At 46.6% G+C, this 20174-nt stretch overlaps 1 protein-coding gene across 6 annotated transcripts in view; it reads right to left on the reverse strand.

Annotated features, from left to right (window-relative positions):
• LOC124038062 (exocyst complex component 2-like) overlaps positions 1-18145 on the reverse strand; it is a 153074-nt gene extending 134929 nt beyond the window's left edge. For 2 of the 6 annotated variants that reach the window (XM_046353471.1, XM_046353466.1), the window contains exons 1-2: positions 17997-18081; positions 16021-16088 (exon numbers count right to left, since the gene is read on the reverse strand). The gene's annotated coding sequence lies outside the window, so the exon portion shown is untranslated. The other 4 variants (XM_046353468.1, XM_046353467.1, XM_046353469.1 and 1 more) reach the window with 4 other exon arrangements.
• Positions 18146-20174: the final 2029 nt, after the last annotated feature.

A 20174-nucleotide genomic window follows, 5' to 3' on the forward strand; every position in this document is an offset into this window, starting at 1 on the left:
AACATTAAACAAACACCAGATTCCATCAAAGAGCACCCTCAGTCTGAATACACAGAGCTGGCCAAACATCATGGCCCTGGTAAGACTGGCCCTGATCTCTGATCTGACAGACCAGCAATTTAAGAAACCATTCCTCACTCCGAACTCACACCAGAACTCATACAGACTGTTTTGAACTGACTCTCAGTTGCAGACTGGCAGGGGACAGAGAGAATGCTGCCAATCGTTTAACAGAGAGCATCAGTTAGGCTACACTCTGTCGGATCTGTGCATTAAAGGAAAAGGAATGTGATCAATTAAAGTTCAAAAGACTGAACTAGGCTAATACATTGGCACATTTGTGACTCGTTTCAGGAAACTAGGCGTATGTCGCACGTCACTACTTCACAGGAGAGGCATTTGAATGTTTGTTTGGGGCAGAAATGCCATCTGGAACATGTGAACTTTCAGGTGCCTTAATAAACAAACTTGTATGCCATCTGTAAATACACATTTTAAATTACGAGCCTAGTTAGTTTAGCCACAGAAATAGGAAGGAACCGCTATCCATGATTGGCTGAGATAATGGATGGGCTGGACATGCCGAGAGATGAGTTTGGATTGGTCTGCCATGTAGAACACTTCTGTCTACAACATAAGCTGCTCAGTATCTGTAGGCAATCATTTCTAACGTGTTTTTTTATTTTAAAGATGCTCTCCACTTTCAGGAGTTTTGAAATCAGTGTAATGTCCGGTGGAAGCAGAGTATGACAGCTAAGGAGAAAATTCTGGCGTTTGCATATTTGCAATCAGAGGGAGTCGAAACGAGACCACACAAAAGGCTGTTGCATAAAACAGCTGTATCTGGGTTACATCTTCAAACTAAGGTCAACCATGGCATCCATGACAGAGAGGAAGAGGTGTTAATCTATGTATTCGGGTAAGAGATTCTAGCTAGCTACATTTTCAGATATTATACATTTCAAATTTTGTCAGAAAGTCATTTTTATTGCAAGTTAAAGCGTACTGTTAGCTAGAGTTACGTGTATGATCTGTGTAGGAATATTATTCGTATCTCAGAGCTATTTGCATTGCTAGTTATAGCCTAATGCTTGCTAGCTAGCTGGCTGTATCCTGTGCTGGCTAGCTAACATTGAACCTAGTTGGTTAATTTTAGCTACCAGCAGATTCATGTATGGTAGTAACATTATGAGTTGGGATTATGGTTCATTGTTTAGCTAGCTAGCTACATGTAGATTCATGCATGGTAGTAACATTATGAGTTGGGATTATGGTTCAGTGTTTAGCTAGCTTGATGTTTTAAGAAAAAACTCCACTATGAGAGTAACCATTTCACTGTACCGTTTACACCTTCTGTATCCTGTCCATGTGACAAACTTTGATTTGATATAGTGTGTATTTACCAGAGAGGGGAATGTGAAGAACAACCTGCACCAAAGTCATTTTAGGATATAAAATTAGGCGAGACAGTATCCAATAGAGAGCCCTGCTTTCATCACACACAACCATAAACTATTTTCTGTAATTACCATTAACTTGTAAATAATAATATTGTAAGTTTATTTTTCTGTAATAATGAATACAAATGAGCTAAAGTTAAGACAGGTGTCATCTTATGACATGGTCATTAATTGAACCGGGTTGTCAGCTAGCTATCTAACAAGCTAGAAACAAACCAAAACATTATTTAGAAAACTAACTTTTAGTTGCCTGGTTTGCTGGATTGACATATAGTAAATACATTTTTAAACGGGTGGGTTTATTGGGTGTTAAAATACACCGTTATGCTATGCTGGGGCACCGGGCTTCTGATGTCATATAGCCTGTCGTTTTTGAGTTCATACATTTTCACAACGACAGGTTTGATGTCGGATGAAGAATGTTCATGATGTGACTGCGAAAACTGTCTACAGACATGTCGATAGACGTAGTATACATCAGGCTTTAGTCTTGAACTCGTTGGTTGTTCAGTACAATACCGTACTCACTTTGTTCTACACCTGGCCTCGCATGTGACCCCTTAAAGAGATGGGTGGGGCTAATGCTTATGAGGTGGTGAAGGATGCTGAATGGATGTAGACAAGGAAGAGCTCTCCAGTAGGTATACCAAAACATTCAAGGGCCATTTTTTAAAAGAGCTGTTACAAGTTAATCAAATTTCAATACCGATATTACTTTCCCATTGTTCCTCAACTGTAGTGTATGATATACTATTTTCTAGCTCTGAGTCTCTACTTTTATCCAACGTAGAAAAACACAATTTCAGGAGTCCTACCCTCACATCACACCCATTGGCTGTGCTGCTCATGCATTGAGTCTGCTCCTCAAGGACATCATGGCACTGAAAACAATGGATACACTCTACAAGAGAGCCAAGGAAATGGTTAGGTATGTGAAGGGTCATCAAGTTATAGCAGCAATCTACCTCACCAAGCAAAGTGAGAAGAAGAAGAGCACCACATTGAAGCTCCCCAGCAACACCCGTTGGGGTGGTGTGTCGTCATGTTTGACAGTCTCCTGGAGGGGTAAGAGTCTCTCCAAGAAATGGCCATGTCACAGTCTGCCGATATGGACAGCCCCATCAAGAGGATCCTCCTGGATGATGCATTTTGGGAGAGAGTGGTAAGCAGCCTGAAACTCCTGAAACCTATAGCAGTAGTCATTGCACGGATTGGGGGAGACAATGCCATCCTGTCTGATGTGCAGACTCTGCTTGCAGATGTAAGAAAATAAATCTGTACTGCCCTGCCCACTTCACTGTTGCTCCAAGCAGAGGAAACTGCAGTTCTGAAATACATCAAAAAACGTGAAGACTTCTGCCTTGACCTCATACAAGCCGCAGCGTACATGTTGGACCCCAAGTATGCTGGCAAGAACATCCTGTCTGGTGCAGAGATCAACAAGGCCGATGGTGTCATCACCACCGTGTCTCTCCACCTTTTTGAGCCATATAACGAGCCATCCTCAACAAGGTTGGAAAGTGACAGTGGAGATAAGGCCTCAGTCTGATGTTCAAGAAGTGGACATTGAATAGGTCCACAGAGAAGATGTGGAAGCCTGAGAGGAATACAACCAAAGCTTCAGCTTCCAGACTACCATTTTACAGATGTTTGCTGAAAATGTTTTTGGGAGATGTGATGGATCATTGGGGATCATTTAATATTCCCTTTATTTTGTTGTTCAGTGAAATCATCCCGTGTGAAGAGTCAAATCATTTAATTAAAAGTTCAATTTGTAACTAAATCAATTTATTTCTTTCTATTGGAAGGATTTAATCATTTGCAATTATGTCTATTTATGATAAGGTAAAACATTTATGTGTCACTCTCCATATGATATGGTAGATGTATATCCCATGCAAAAAAAAAAATCTACATTTAAAATGGTATTAATATTCATTTGCATATATTCCCATGGAAATGTTCCGCCTCTGAATATTCCCCAAAATGTGCAACCCTAAAAAAGGCAGGCATAAGCTGCGGATAATGAACACAATTGCATTTTATGGATGGCTTTTCAATGCACAGATATATCATGAAGAGATCCAGAAGCCCATTGTCATACCACCACCTCATGTTTCAGCAGGATAATGCACGGCCCCATGTCACAAGGATATTTACACAATTCCTGGAAGCTGAAAATGGGCGCAGCTCTTCCATGGCCTGCATATTCATTAGATACAGTATGTCACCTATTGAACATGTTTGGGATGCTCTGGATCGACGTGTATGACAGCGTGTTCCAGTTCCCGCCAATATCCAGTACCGCCGCACAGCCATTGACGAGGAGTGGGACAACATTCCATAGGCCACAAACAACAGCATGATCAACTGTATTGCGAAGGAGAAGTGTCGCGCTACAAGAGTCAAATGGTGGTCACACCAGATACTGACTGGTTTTCTGATCCACACCAGATACTGACTGGTTCTCTGATCCACACCAGATACTGACTGGTTCTCTGATCCACGCCAGATACTGACTGGTTCTCTGATCCACGCCAGATACTGACTGGTTCTCTGATCCACGCCAGATACTGACTGGTTCTCTGATCCACGCCAGATACTGACTGGTTCTCTGATCCACGCCAGATACTGACTGGTTCTCTGATCCACGCCAGATACTGACTGGTGTTCTGATCCACGCCAGATACTGACTGGTTCTCTGATCCACGCCAGATACTGACTGGTTCTCTGATCCACGCCAGATACTGACTGGTTCTCTGATCCACGCCAGATACTGACTGGTTCTCTGATCCACGCCAGATACTGACTGGTTCTCTGATCCACGCCAGATACTGACTGGTTCTCTGATCCACGCCAGATACTGACTGGTTCTCTGATCCACGCCAGATACTGACTGGTGTTCTGATCCACGCCAGATACTGACTGGTGTTCTGATCCACGCCAGATACTGACTGGTTCTCTGATCCACGCCAGATACTGACTGGTGTTCTGATCCACGCCAGATACCCATTTTTAAAGTATCGGTGACCAACAGATACCAATATGTATTCCCAGATGGAATCCCTGAGCTGAACAGGGCAGTTTACCCACTGTTTCCCTGAACAGGGCAGTTTACCCACTGTTTCCCTGAACAGGGCAGTTTACCCACTGTTCCCCTGAGCAAGGCAGTTTACCCACTGTTCCCCTGAGCAAGGCAGTTTACCCACTGTTCCCCTGAGCAAGGCAGTTTACCCACTGTTCCCCTGAGCAAGGCAGTTTACCCACTGTTCCCCTGAGCAAGGCAGTTTACCCACTGTTCCCCTGAGCAAGGCAGTTAACCCACTGTTCCCCTGAGCAAGGCAGTTAACCCACTGTTCCCCTGAGCAAGGCAGTTAACCCACTGTCCCCCTGAGCAAGGCAGTTAACCCACTGTCCCCCTGAGCAAGGCAGTTAACCCAATGTCCCCCTGAACAGGGCAGTTAACCCACTGTTCCCCTGAACAAGGCAGTTAACCCACTGTTCCCCTGAACAAGGCAGTTAACCCACTGTTCCCCTGAACAGTTAACCCACTGGCAGTTAACCCACTGTTCCCCTGAACAAGGCAGTTAACCCACTGTTCCCTGAACAAGGCAGTTAACCCACTGTTCCCCTGAACAAGGCAGTTAACCCACTGTTGAGCAAGGCAGTTAACCCCTGAACAAGGCAGTTAACCCACTGTCCCCCTGAACAAGGCAGTTAACCCACTGTTCCCCTGAACAAGGCAGTTAACCCACTGTTCCCCCTGAGCAAGGCAGTTAACCCACTGTTCCCCTAAACAAGGCAGTTAACCCACTGTTCCCCTAAACAAGGCAGTTAACCCACTGTTCCCCTAAGCAAGGCAGTTAACCCACTGTTCCTAGGCAGTTAACCCACTGTTCCCCTGAACAGGGCAGTTAACCCACTGTTCCCCTGAACAAGGCAGTTAACCCACTGTTCCCCTGAACAAGGCAGTTAACCCACTGTTCCCCTGAACAAGGCAGTTAACCCACTGTTCCCTGAACAAGGCAGTTAACCCACTGTTAACCCACCCCTAAACAAGGCAGTTAACCCACTGTTCCCCTAACAAGGCAGTTAACCCACTGTTCCCCCTGTTCCCTGAACAGGGCAGTTAACCCACTGTTCCCCTGAACAAGGCAGTTAACCCACTGTTCCCCTGAACAAGGCAGTTAACCCACTGTTCCCCTGAACAAGGCAGTTAACCCACTGTTCCCCTGAACAAGGCAGTTAACCCACTGTTCCCCTGAACAAGGCAGTTAACCCACTGTTCCTAGACCAGTTAACCCACTGTTCCCCTGAGCAAGGCAGTTAACCCACTGTTCCCCTGAACAGGGCAGTTAACCCACTGTTCCCCTGAACAAGGCAGTTAACCCACTGTTCCTAGACCAGTTAACCCACTGTTCCCCTGAGCAAGGCAGTTAACCCACTGTTCCCCTGAACAGGGCAGTTAACCCACTGTTCCCCTGAACAAGGCAGTTAACCCACTGTTCCTAGACCAGTTAACCCACTGTTCCCCTGAACAAGGCAGTTAACCCACTGTTCCCTGAACAGGGCAGTTAACCCACTGTTCCCCTGAACAAGGCAGTTAACCCACTGTTCCCCTGAACAAGGCAGTTAACCCACTGTTCCCCTGAACAGGGCAGTTAACCCACTGTTCCCCTGAACAAGGCAGTTAACCCACTGTTCCCTGAACAAGGCAGTTAACCCACTGTTCCCCTGAACAGGGCAGTTAACCCACTGTTCCCCTGAACAGGCAGTTAACCCACTGTTCCCCTGAACAGGGCAGTTAACCCACTGTTCCCTGAACAGGGCAGTTAACCCACTGTTCCCTGAACAGGGCAGTTAACCCACTGTTCCCCTGAACAAGGCAGTTAACCCACTGTTCCCTGAACAGGGCAGTTAACCCACTGTTCCCTGAACAGGGCAGTTAACCCACTGTTCCCTGAACAGGGCAGTTAACCCACTGTTCCCCTGAACAGGGCAGTTAACCCACTGTTCCCCTGAACAGGGCAGTTAACCCACTGTTCCCTGAACAGGGCAGTTAACCCACTGTTCCCTGAACAGGGCAGTTAACCCACTGTTCCCCTGAACAGGGCAGTTAACCCACTGTTCCCTGAACAGGGCAGTTAACCCACTGTTCCCCTGAACAAGGCAGTTAACCCACTGTTCCCTGAACAAGGCAGTTAACCCACTGTTCCCTGAACAGGGCAGTTAACCCACTGTTCCCTGAACAGGGCAGTTAACCCACTGTTCCCCTGAACAGGCAGTTAACCCACTGTTCCCCTGAACAGGGCAGTTAACCCACTGTTCCCCTGAACAGGGCAGTTAACCCACTGTTCCCCTGAACAGGGCAGTTAACCCACTGTTCCCCTGAACAAGGCAGTTAACCCACTGTTCCCCTGAACAAGGCAGTTAACCCACTGTTCCCCTGAACAAGGCAGTTAACCCACTGTTCCCCTGAACAAGGCAGTTAACCCACTGTTCCCCTGAACAAGGCAGTTAACCCACTGTTCCTAGGCAGTTAACCCACTGTTCCCCTGAACAAGGCAGTTAGCCCACTGTCCCCCTGAGCAAGGCAGTTAACCCACTGTTCCTAGACCAGTTAACCCACTGTTCCCCTGAGCAAGGCAGTTAATCCACTGTTCCCCTGAGCAAGGCAGTTAACCCACTGTTCCCCTGAACAGGGCAGTTAACCCACTGTTCCCCTGAACAGGGCAGTTAACCCACTGTTCCCCTGAACAAGGCAGTTAGCCCACTGTCCCCCTGAGCAAGGCAGTTAACCCACTGTTCCTAGACCAGTTAACCCACTGTTCCCCTGAGCAAGGCAGTTAATCCACTGTTCCCTGAGCAAGGCAGTTAACCCACTGTTCCCTGAACAGGGCAGTTAACCCACTGTTCCCCTGAACAGGGCAGTTAACCCACTGTTCCCCTGAGCAAGGCAGTTAACCCACTGTTCCCCTGAGCAAGGCAGTTAACCCACTGTTCCCCTGAACAGGGCAGTTAACCCACTATTCCTAGACCAGTTAACCCACTGTTCCCCTGAGCAAGGCAGTTAACCCACTGTTCCCCTGAGCAAGGCAGTTAACCCACTGTTCCCCTGAGCAAGGCAGTTAACCCACTGTTCCCTGAACAGGGCAGTTAACCCACTAGACCAGTTAACCCACTGTTCCCTGAGCAAGGCAGTTAACCCACTGTTCCCCTGAACAAGGCAGTTAACCCACTGTTCCTAGGCAGTTAACCCACTGTTCCCTGAACAGGCAGTTAGCCCACTGTCCCCCTGAGCAAGGCAGTTAACCCACTGTTCCTAGACCAGTTAACCCACTGTTCCCCTGAGCAAGGCAGTTAATCCACTGTTCCCCTGAGCAAGGCAGTTAACCCACTGTTCCCCTGAACAGGGCAGTTAACCCACTGTTCCCCTGAACAGGGCAGTTAACCCACTGTTCCCCTGAACAAGGCAGTTAGCCCACTGTCCCCCTGAGCAAGGCAGTTAACCCACTGTTCCTAGACCAGTTAACCCACTGTTCCCCTGAGCAAGGCAGTTAATCCACTGTTCCCCTGAGCAAGGCAGTTAACCCACTGTTCCCCTGAACAGGGCAGTTAACCCACTGTTCCCCTGAACAGGGCAGTTAACCCACTGTTCCCCTGAACAGGGCAGTTAACCCACTGTTCCCCTGAGCAAGGCAGTTAACCCACTGTTCCCCTGAGCAAGGCAGTTAACCCACTGTTCCCCTGAACAGGGCAGTTAACCCACTATTCCTAGACCAGTTAACCCACTGTTCCCCTGAGCAAGGCAGTTAACCCACTGTTCCCCTGAGCAAGGCAGTTAACCCACTGTTCCCCTGAGCAAGGCAGTTAACCCACTGTTCCCCTGAGCAAGGCAGTTAACCCACTGTTCCTAGACCAGTTAACCCACTGTTCCCCTGAGCAAGGCAGTTAACCCACTGTTCCCCTGAGCAAGGCAGTTAACCCACTGTTCCTAGGCAGTTAACCCACTGTTCCCCTGAACAAGGCAGTTAGCCCACTGTCCCCCTGAGCAAGGCAGTTAACCCACTGTTCCTAGACCAGTTAACCCACTGTTCCCCTGAGCAAGGCAGTTAACCCACTGTTCCTAGACCAGTTAACCCACTGTTCCCCTGAGCAAGGCAGTTAACCCACTGTTCCCCTGAACAAGGCAGTTAACCCACTGTTCCCCCTGAGCAAGGCAGTTAACCCACTGTTCCTAGACCAGTTAACCCACTGTTCCCCTGAGCAAGGCAGTTAATCCACTGTTCCCCTGAGCAAGGCAGTTAACCCACTGTTCCCCTGAACAGGGCAGTTAACCCACTGTTCCCCTGAACAGGGCAGTTAACCCACTGTTCCCCTGAGCAAGGCAGTTAACCCACTGTTCCCCTGAGCAAGGCAGTTAACCCACTGTTCCCCTGAACAGGGCAGTTAACCCACTATTCCTAGACCAGTTAACCCACTGTTCCCCTGAGCAAGGCAGTTAACCCACTGTTCCCCTGAGCAAGGCAGTTAACCCACTGTTCCCCTGAGCAAGGCAGTTAACCCACTGTTCCCCTGAGCAAGGCAGTTAACCCACTGTTCCCCTGAGCAAGGCAGTTAACCCACTGTTCCCCTGAGCAAGGCAGTTAACCCACTGTTCCCCTGAACAAGGCAGTTAACCCACTGTTCCCCTGAACAAGGCAGTTAACCCACTGTTCCCCTGAACAAGGCAGTTAACCCACTGTTCCCCTGAACAAGGCAGTTAACCCACTGTTCCCTGAACAAGGCAGTTAACCCACTGTTCCCCTGAACAAGGCAGTTAACCCACTGTTCCCCTGAACAAGGCAGTTAACCCACTGTTCCCCTGAACAAGGCAGTTAACCCACTGTTCCCCTGAACAAGGCAGTTAACCCACTGTTCCCCTGAGCAAGGCAGTTAACCCACTGTTCCTAGGCAGTTAACCCACTGTTCCCCTGAACAAGGCAGTTAACCCACTGTCCCCCTGAGCAAGGCAGTTAACCCACTGTTCCTAGACCAGTTAACCCACTGTTCCCCTGAACAAGGCAGTTAACCCACTGTTCCCCTGAACAAGGCAGTTAACCCACTGTTCCCCTGAACAAGGCAGTTAACCCACTGTTCCTAGGCAGTTAACCCACTGTTCCCCTGAACAAGGCAGTTAGCCCACTGTCCCCCTGAGCAAGGCAGTTAACCCACTGTTCCTAGACCAGTTAACCCACTGTTCCCCTGAGCAAGGCAGTTAACCCACTGTTCCCCTGAGCAAGGCAGTTAACCCACTGTTCCCCTGAACAGGGCAGTTAACCCACTGTTCCCCTGAACAGGGCAGTTAACCCACTGTTCCTAGACCAGTTAACCCACTGTTCCCCTGAGCAAGGCAGTTAACCCACTGTTCCCCTGAGCAAGGCAGTTAACCCACTGTTCCCCTGAACAGGGCAGTTAACCCACTGTTCCGAGACCAGTTAACCCACTGTTCCCCTGAGCAAGGCAGTTAACCCACTGTTCCCCTGGGCAAGGCAGTTAACCCACTGTTCCCCTGAACAGGGCAGTTAACCCACTGTTCCCATGAACAAGGCAGTTAACCCACTGTTCCCATGAACAAGGCAGTTAACCCACTGTTCCCCTGAGCAAGGCAGTTAACCCACTGTTCCCCTGAGCAAGGCAGTTAACCCACTGTTCCCCTGAACAAGGCAGTTAACCCACTGTTCCCCTGAACAAGGCAGTTAACCCACTGTTCCCCTGAACAAGGCAGTTAACCCACTGTTCCCCTGAACAAGGCAGTTAACCCACTGTTCCCCTGAACAAGGCAGTTAACCCACTGTTCCCCTGAACAAGGCAGTTAACCCACTGTTCCTAGGCAGTTAGCCCACTGTCCCCCGAGCAAGGCAGTTAACCCACTGTTCCCCTGAACAAGGCAGTTAACCCACTGTTCCTAGGCAGTTAACCCACTGTTCCCCCGAACAAGGCAGTTAACCCACTGTTCCCCCGAACAAGGCAGTTAACCCACTGTTCCCCGAACAAGGCAGTTAACCCACTGTTCCCCGAACAAGGCAGTTAACCCACTGTTCCCCGAACAAGGCAGTTAACCCACTGTTCCCCGAACAAGGCAGTTAACCCACTGTTCCCCTGAACAAGGCAGTTAACCCACTGTTCCTAGGCAGTTAACCCACTGTCCCCCTGAACAAGGCAGTTAGCCCACTGTCCCCCTGAACAAGGCAGTTAGCCCACTGTTCCCCTGAGCAAGGCAGTTAACCCACTGTTCCCCTGAGCAAGGCAGTTAACCCACTGTTCCCCTGAGCAAGGCAGTTAACCCACTGTTCCCCTGAGCAAGGCAGTTAACCCACTGTTCCCCTGAACAAGGCAGTTAACCCACTGTTCCCCTGAACAAGGCAGTTAACCCACTGTTCCTAGGCAGTTAACCCACTGTTCCCCTGAACAGGGCAGTTAACCCACTGTTCCTAGACCAGTTAACCCACTGTTCCCCTGAACAGGGCAGTTAACCCACTGTTCCTAGACCAGTTAACCCACTGTTCCCCTGAACAAGGCAGTTAACCCACTGTTCCCCCGAACAAGGCAGTTAACCCACTGTTCCTAGGCAGTTAACCCACTGTTCCTAGACCAGTTAACCCACTGTTCCCCTGAACAGGGCAGTTAACCCACTGTTCCTAGACCAGTTAACCCACTGTTCCCCCGAACAGGGCAGTTAACCCACTGTTCCCCCGAACAAGGCAGTTAACCCACTGTTCCTAGGCAGTTAACCCACTGTTCCTAGGCAGTTAACCCACTGTTCCCCCGAACAAGGCAGTTAACCCACTGTTCCCCGAACAGGGCAGTTAACCCACTGTTCCCCGAACAGGGCAGTTAACCCACTGTTCCCCGAACAGGGCAGTTAACCCACTGTTCCCCGAACAGGGCAGTTAACCCACTGTTCCCCCGAACAGGGCAGTTAACCCACTGTTCCCCCGAACAGGGCAGTTAACCCACTGTTCCCCCGAACAGGGCAGTTAACCCACTGTTCCCCCGAACAGGGCAGTTAACCCACTGTTCCCCCGAACAGGGCAGTTAACCCACTGTTCCCCGAACAGGGCAGTTAACCCACTGTTCCCCGAACAGGGCAGTTAACCCACTGTTCCCCGAACAGGGCAGTTAAGTTAACCCACTGTTCCCCGAACAGGGCAGTTAACCCACTGTTCCCCGAACAGGGCAGTTAACCCACTGTTCCCCGAACAGGGCAGTTAACCCACTGTTCCCCCCGAACAGGGCAGTTAACCCACTGTTCCCCGAACAGGGCAGTTAACCCACTGTTCCCCGAACAGGGCAGTTAACCCACTGTTCCCCCCGAACAGGGCAGTTAACCCACTGTTCCCCGAACAGGGCAGTTAACCCACTGTTCCCCGAACAGGGCAGTTAACCCACTGTTCCCCGAACAGGGCAGTTAACCCACTGTTCCCCGAACAGGGCAGTTAACCCACTGTTCCCGAACAGGGCAGTTAACCCACTGTTCCCCGAACAGGGCAGTTAACCCACTGTTCCCCGAACAGGGCAGTTAACCCACTGTTCCCCGAACAGGGCAGTTAACCCACTGTTCCCCGAACAGGGCAGTTAACCCACTGTTCCCCGAACAGGGCAGTTAACCCACTGTTCTCCCCGAACAGGGCAGTTAACCCACTGTTCTCCCGAACAGGGCAGTTAACCCACTGTTCCCCCCGAACAGGGCAGTTAACCCACTGTTCTCCCGAACAGGGCAGTTAACCCACTGTTCTCCCGAACAGGGCAGTTAACCCACTGTTCTCCCGAACAGGGCAGTTAACCCACTGTTCTCCCGAACAGGGCAGTTAACCCACTGTTCTCCCGAACAGGGCAGTTAACCCACTGTTCCCCCGAACAGGGCAGTTAACCCACTGTTCCCCCGAACAGGGCAGTTAACCCACTGTTCCCCCGAACAGGGCAGTTAACCCACTGTTCCCCCGAACAGGGCAGTTAACCCACTGTTCCCCCGAACAGGGCAGTTAACCCACTGTTCCCCCGAACAGGGCAGTTAACCCACTGTTCCCCGAACAGGGCAGTTAACCCACTGTTCTCCCGAACAGGGCAGTTAACCCACTGTTCTCCCGAACAGGGCAGTTAACCCACTGTTCTCCCGAACAGGGCAGTTAACCCACTGTTCTCCCGAACAGGGCAGTTAACCCACTGTTCTCCCGAACAAGGCAGTTAACCCACTGTTCTCCCGAACAAGGCAGTTAACCCACTGTTCTCCCGAACAAGGCAGTTAACCCACTGTTCTCCCGAACAAGGCAGTTAACCCACTGTTCCCCTGAACAGGGCAGTTAACCCACTGTTCCCCTGAACAGGGCAGTTAACCCACTGTTCCCCTGAACAGGGCAGTTAACCCACTGTTCCTAGGCATCATTGTAAATAAGAATTTGATCTTAACTGACTTGTCTAGTTAAATAAAAGATTAAATTTAAAAAAATAGCAGTGGCATTCATATTTTTGAGCAGACAGACATTATTCGTTGTCAAATTCATTGGCTAGTCAGCACTTCTCAGCCAACTGTAATACAGGACAGTAAGAGAGTAACCAATCCCAACGCAGTACAGTGAAAAGATCTAGGAGAGGACCAGAGTGGAGAAATAAGGGATCCGGCGTCTGGGTTTAGTTCTCTCTATCCCCTCTGTCTCACTCTCTTCTCCCGTTTGTTGTCCTTTGGCCAGTTCTCTGCTTGTTGGTCTCTAATTGGACTTTTAAGATCTAACTTCTCCTCTCAGAATCCTGGCTAAATAAACCGAATTTGAAACGTGGGCGCATGAATGCAGGCTGATGTTTATAGAGGGCTTAGGATGTGGAGACAGACAGCCATAGAATGAGATTCCACGGGGAGTCAGGGTTTAAACCTTGGTAATGCCGTGTCACAAGTACAGTAACTAATATTTACATACAAAGACATGGCTCATGATGAGCGTGAGAAGAACAAGGAACCAGGACGTTTACTCAGAGCATGCGTGGAACAACTGGCAAGTGTCATCAATTACATTCCCAAACAGATTCTGTAAAACCTACATGTTTCAATCAGACCACCATAGTCCCTGTGCCCAAGAAAGCGAAGGTAACCTGCCTAACTGACTACAGTCGGTAGCCACCATGAAATGCTTTGAAAAGCTGGTCATGGCTCATATTAACACCATCATCCCGGAAACGGCCCAGTACAGCATTTGGGCCATGCTTCCTGCCATCCAGGACCTCTGTACCCGGCAGTGTCAGAGGAAGGCCCAAAAAAATTGTCAACGACTCCAGTCACCAAAGTAATATAATATAATAATAATATAATGTTCCCTCTGCTAGCGCAAGCGGTACCAGAGCACCAAGTCTAGGTCCAAAAGGCTCCTTAACAGCTTCTACCCCCAAGCCATAAGACTGTTGAACAACTGATCAAATGGCCACCCGGACTATTTACATTGACCCCCACCCCACCCTTTTGTTTTTACACGGCTGCTACTCACTATTTATTATCTATGCATCTATGGGCAGGGTATATGCACATGTTTAATGTAACTAGGCAAGTCAGTGAAGAACAAATTCTTATTTGCAATGACTGCCTACCCCGGCCATACCCGGAAGACACGGGGCCAATTGTGCGCCGCCCTGTGGGACTCCCAATCACGGCCGGGTGTGACACAGCCTGGATTCGAATCAGGAACTGTAGTGACAGTGCCTTAGACCACTGCACCCCTCGGGCAGTGTGTAGTATAGTATTCTACAGTTTACTTAAGGATTCTTTAGTAAGTACTCACTGTGAGAAAGGCGGGACGACAGGGGTGAGAGAAAAGTGCCACTCCAAAAACATTGCCCGCATCAACCTTTCACCCACAAGCCTAACCCTATAGCAGGGTCTCCCAATGTCAGCCCTGTCCCCCCCCCCCCTCCCCCCCCCCCCCCCCCCCTGGGTGCGCATTTTGGTTTTTGCCCTAGCACTACACAGCTGATTCAAATAATCCAAGCTTGATGATGAGTTGGTTATTGTAATCAGCTGTGTAGTGCAAAAGGGCCGAGTTCAGGAAACCCTTCCTTAAAGCAGAAACCACTGATGAGAAAGTGACACAAAAATATAACCCGCCACTGCATTCCACCAAAACAAACAAGCAGGGGCCGGCCCGGGCCACCCAACATTTTCAATTAGAGCCAGAGAGCAGCCCTGTGTCCCCTGCAGGGAGATGGGTGGAAGTCAGGAGTGAGGAGAGGGGTCTTCAAGGCTCCAACCAGAGAGAGGCTCAGCGACAGCTTAGCACTAATTTCCTGTGATATCATTGTGTGATTAATACACAGCATGCATACATACATGGTGGAAAAAGTTGCAGAAAATGTCATTTAAAAAAAATATTTCGTAATTTAAAGAATCCCTCAAAATAATACACTAGGCCTTATTGATATAGGCTTGCACACCCACACTAAATAATTTCCAGTAGACCGTACAGCAATTTACTGGCAGCAATTGGCCAGAATGTTACTGAAATGTAGTTTAATCCATTTTAGGATAATCCATTTTACAGTGCCAAAAATGTTACGGTAACCTAATTTATAGTACATTACTGGAATTACCCATGCTGCGGCATATTACCCAGTGTTCTTTGCAAGTTTTCATTTTCCACATTTACATAGAAATGTTGGTCATTTAGTAGGCGCTCATGTCCTTAGCAACTTACAGTCAGTGCAATCAATCAAGGTTGATAAAACATGTAAAAAATAAAAAATAAAACATTACAGTCATAGTCAGTGTTTTCCAATAAGGCCGGCTGTCGGCTAATCAGAAGGTTACTAACTCATTTTAAGTCAGCTACATTTTCTACTTTCTACTACTTTTCCTTTAAAAAGGTTCAAATTGCGTCCGTCAAGCCTTCTCCTGCAAGAATGAATCATATGCATCTTCTAGTGATTCATTGATGGAATAGGCGTCTGTCAGTCAAAGTGAGAGATGACAGTGAGCGAATTACAGCAAAAAAACAAAATAAGCCCAATGCGTTTCTATGTGCTTACTTTGGATTTAAACTTGTCAACTGCCTTCTCGCCTTTGGGACAACGACTCCCTTTGTTAGGACAGAGACATTAGCATTTTGTCATTATATACAGATCTCTCGTCGCTGTTTTGTTTTTTTACACAGAGGAGGGAGAGAGCATGATGCTTGTGAATTTGCACATCCCATTTAATGTAGGCCTAAGTGGTAACGATGAGTCAAAATCCACAAATTAGCCTAATTATTGTTTTCGGACACATTTGTTTATTTCCTTTTGCGTGTCTCACATAGCCAGCCACGCAGAGTCGTGTCGCATAGTAGGCTATTTACTCTGCGTTGGTTGACAATCATGTGATCAATCCATAAGGGCATACATAAAATGCAAGAATAACAGATCCTTTAATAAAAGCACAGAGAGGGGGGAAACACTAAGAAGTACCTATATTACTGTTAGTCTTCATTTTCCAGCTGTTAACATACTGTATTCCTAGGTGTGATAACAGCAGAGGGCTCGAGTTTCATTAAGCATGTAATACCTTAAGCTGTAGAGAAGGAAGGTTCAAAGCTGCCTGTTCAGTCTTGCTCTCCTTGCCCACTGCTCCACCTGAAAGCACACCAGTGTGCAGTATTTGAGGATACACACACATCAACATCTATGCTCTGACCTTTCACCTCTGAGGGTAACACAGTAGGGGGTAATGTTTCTCTACCAATAACATGACCCCCTCAACACTGACCTGACACACAAAAAAATATATAAATTAAAGACAGCGCTTGCTTATCTGCAACACTTAGGCCTACATCGTTTTGGTGATGTAAAAGATTAACAATCATACAAGGAGCTTAACACAAAATGTAGGCAAAGTCTCATTTAGATCAAAAGTCTGATAAAGCAATGGGTAAAAATGTATCCAGGGGGACTGAAGCAGCAAGGTAACAATCACCTGCATAGTTTCAAGACACTGACCTTATAAATCAGCAATATGCTGCTGTAGTGCAATTCCATGGGTAACAAAATTATAGACTCAGTTCACTTTAAAAGCCAAACAAAAACCATTGAGTTAAAAGTTTAACAAACCATAAAACTGTATAAAACAAGGACAAATTTTAACAATTTCCACAGAAAATTTTACAAAAACAAATTTAGTAAAGTTATATCAATGCTGAATCAATGTCTCGGGAAGAACACATCATTAATTTGCATTCCTCAAAACAACCGAATATTAGCATAATAGGCCTATAAGTTTACTGTTACACCAAAAACGCCTAATTTTGTAATGAGATTTTAGGATGGCTAGCTGAAGCTGAATATTCCCCCAAAAATTATCATGTGCGAAAACTCAAGAGCGCACAACCAGGCAGGATTTATGCTTTGATTAAAACAATATACAATTAATGCTAATAGTTTGTTAACAGCATCTACGCTTAAAGATCTAAATGCATATTACCATGAAAGTGGTTGACATGGAGATACAGTTTGAACGCGTCACCGGTAAAACGTGAAGAATTATCATTCACAACTGACAGTGATGATGGCCTATTTTGAAATAAATTGGTGTTGAATATTAGAAATGTAACCTTTTCTTTAGACAATGTGGCATAGGCAGACATCGCAATTGGTGGATACGTTTTATGCATATTCTATAATGATAGGCTGGCTATTCAATTGGCTAAATATGTCCGTACAAACTTTGATTAACTTTAAAAAATATATTATTACGATCCCTCACATACAAAAATAGCACTACACCACTGCCCATTGTGGAGTTGAGTTTAGTCGGCTACCATCAATCAAACAAAACAAGAGGCAAATTATTATATTATTATATTATTATTATAAATGCTATTAGTTTGACAGGCCATGGTTTCCATTATATCCTACAGAACTCCTCTACATCTGCCTCTGCGTAGTCAAATTTACACATATAAAACACCGTATATATTTCATGAGACTGGCCTTACACAGGCCTAGCCCTACAGCACAGTAGTACCCAATAAACCAAGGAAAGCAGTAGGCAAGACCACATCGTTCAGAAATGTGTAATTCTCTTTGGCCAGACCGTCCCAGGTAGGAATGGAGATTATGTGGTCAATGACCCCTTGATGCGATACCTGTGCGCATGTCAAGAAAGGTGCGCAAGCGAGGTTGTTTTTGGGGGGGACATGTCAGATGACACAGACAGCGCTAGCAGTAGTTAGCTAGCGCAACTAATAGTTAAAACATTTCTCAAGTGTGTTCGCTGCCAGACCAATGCAATTACTTATACACATACTTAGACCATCAGACAAACATAGTAACGAAAGTAACAGTAAATTGGAAGTTGGAAACTGTTCGCTGACTAACGTTAGTAGCATGCAAGCCAGCAGGCTAGCTTTGATTACGGAAATGTAAACAATCGGAAAATTCTGCAAAATGAGACTAACTAAGACCGTGAATCCAATACAATGGTAAAATAAAGCTTTCATACGTGTCACAATATTTAGTAAAAATAGATAACATAGGGTAACTTACAATGCAGCTGTTGAATTAAATATTCCAGCTAACCTTTTCAGATATCAACTTTGTTTGCCACTTCCTGCAACGCCCAGTCGGTGATGATGTCATCACGCACTCACCTTTGCATCAGCGCAGGAGCTGGGTTGACTTGAGTACAATTTGGTATGGTGTGGGTTGTTACTCAAAACACTGTAGCTAAAATGCATTGCACTGCTGAGCGTACAAAACATTAGAAACACCTGCTCTATCCATGATGTAGACTGACCAGGTGAATGCTATGATCCCTAATTGATGTCACCTGTTAATTCAACTTTAATCAGAGTAGATGAACGGGAGAAGACAGGTTAAAGAGGATTTTTAAGCCTTGATACATGGATTGTGTATGTGTGCCATCCAGAGGGTGAATGGGCAAGACAAAAATATTTGTGTCTTTGAACAGGGGATGGATGGTACTAGGTGCCAGGCGCACCGGTTTGAGTGTATCAAGATCTGCAACGCTGCTGGGTTTTTCACGCTCAACAGTTTCCCATGTGTATCAAGAACTTAACACAACTGTGCATCCCTGTGGAAATATTTTCACACCTTGTACAACAATTCCCTGACGAATTCAGGCTGTTCTGTGGGAAAAGGGGGGTGCAAATCAATATTAGTAAGGTGTTCCTCATATTTTGTACACTGTGTGTGTGTGTGTTCCTGTAAGGGAATCAGTCCAATATCAATAAATTCATTATGCCCTAATCGATGGATTTCACATGACTGGGCATGGGTGCAGCCATGGGTGAGCCTGGGAGGGTATAAGCCCACGGTACACTTGGGAGCCAGGCCCAGCCAATCAGAATGTGTTTTTCCCCACAAAAGGGCTTTATTACAGACAGAAATACGCCTCAACACATCCTCAGATGGTCCCACAGGTGAAGAAGCTGGATTTGGAGTTCCTGGGCTGTAGTGGTTATACATGGTCAGCGGTTGTGAGGCCGGTTGGAGGTACTGCCACATTCCCCAAAATGACATTGTGGTAGAGAAACAAACCAAACATATCCTGGCAACAGCTCTGGTGGACATTCCTGCAGTCAGCATGCCAATTGTACGCTCCCTCAAAACTTGAGACATCTGTGGGATTGTGTTGTGTGACACAACTGCTCATTTTAGACTGGCCTTATATTGTCCCCAGCACAAGGCGTACCTGTGTAATGATCATGCTGTCGAATCAGCTCTTTGATATGCCACACGTGTCAGGTGTATGCTTAATCTTGGAAAATGATCAATTCTTACTAACAGGGATGTAAACAAATTTGTGCATTTGTATGTATGGACATTTTCTGGGATATTTTATTTCAGCACATGAAACAATGGGACCAACACTTTGCATGTTGCACTTATATTTTTGTTCAGTATATACAGTACACACCTACTGATTGAAGGGTTTTTCTTTATTTATACTATTTTCTACATTATAGAATAATAGTGAAGATCTAAACTATGAAATAACACATGAAATCATGTTGTAACCAAAAAAGTGTTAAACAAATCAAAATAGATTTGAGATTCTTCAAAGTAGCCACCCTTTGCCTTGATGACAGCTTTGCACACGCTTGGCATTCTCTCAACCAGCTTCACCTGGAATGTTTTTCCAACCGTCTTAGAGTTCCCACATATGCTGAGCACTTGTTGGCTGCTTTTCCTTTACTCTGCGGTCCCAACTCATCCCAAACCTACTTTAAAGATTTCTTTAACACTTTTTTTTGTTTTCTACATGATTTCATGTGTTATTTCATAGTTTAGATCTTCACTATTATTCTATAATGTAGAACATGAAGAAAAACACTTGAATGAGAAGGTGTGTCCAAACCTTTGACTGGTACTAATATTTAGTGCATTTGGAAAGTGTTCAGGTGTGTCCCTTGACTTTTTCCATATTTTGTTATGTTACAGCCTTATTCTTAATTGGATTAAATCTATCTACACACAATACACCCCATTTGAAATTTAGCTCAGGTTCATCCTGTCTCCATTGATCATCCTTCAGATGTTGAGTCCACCTGTGGTAAATTCAATTGATTGGACATGATTTGGAAAGACGCACACACCTGTCTACATAAGGTCCTACAGTGCACGTCAGAGGAAAAACCAAGCCATGAGGTTGAAGCAATTGTCCATATAGCTCTGAGACAGGATTGTGTCGAGGCACAGATC

The sequence above is a fragment of the Oncorhynchus gorbuscha genome, linkage group LG06, assembly GCF_021184085.1.
Source record: "Oncorhynchus gorbuscha isolate QuinsamMale2020 ecotype Even-year linkage group LG06, OgorEven_v1.0, whole genome shotgun sequence".
Lineage (NCBI taxonomy): Eukaryota > Metazoa > Chordata > Actinopteri > Salmoniformes > Salmonidae > Oncorhynchus > Oncorhynchus gorbuscha.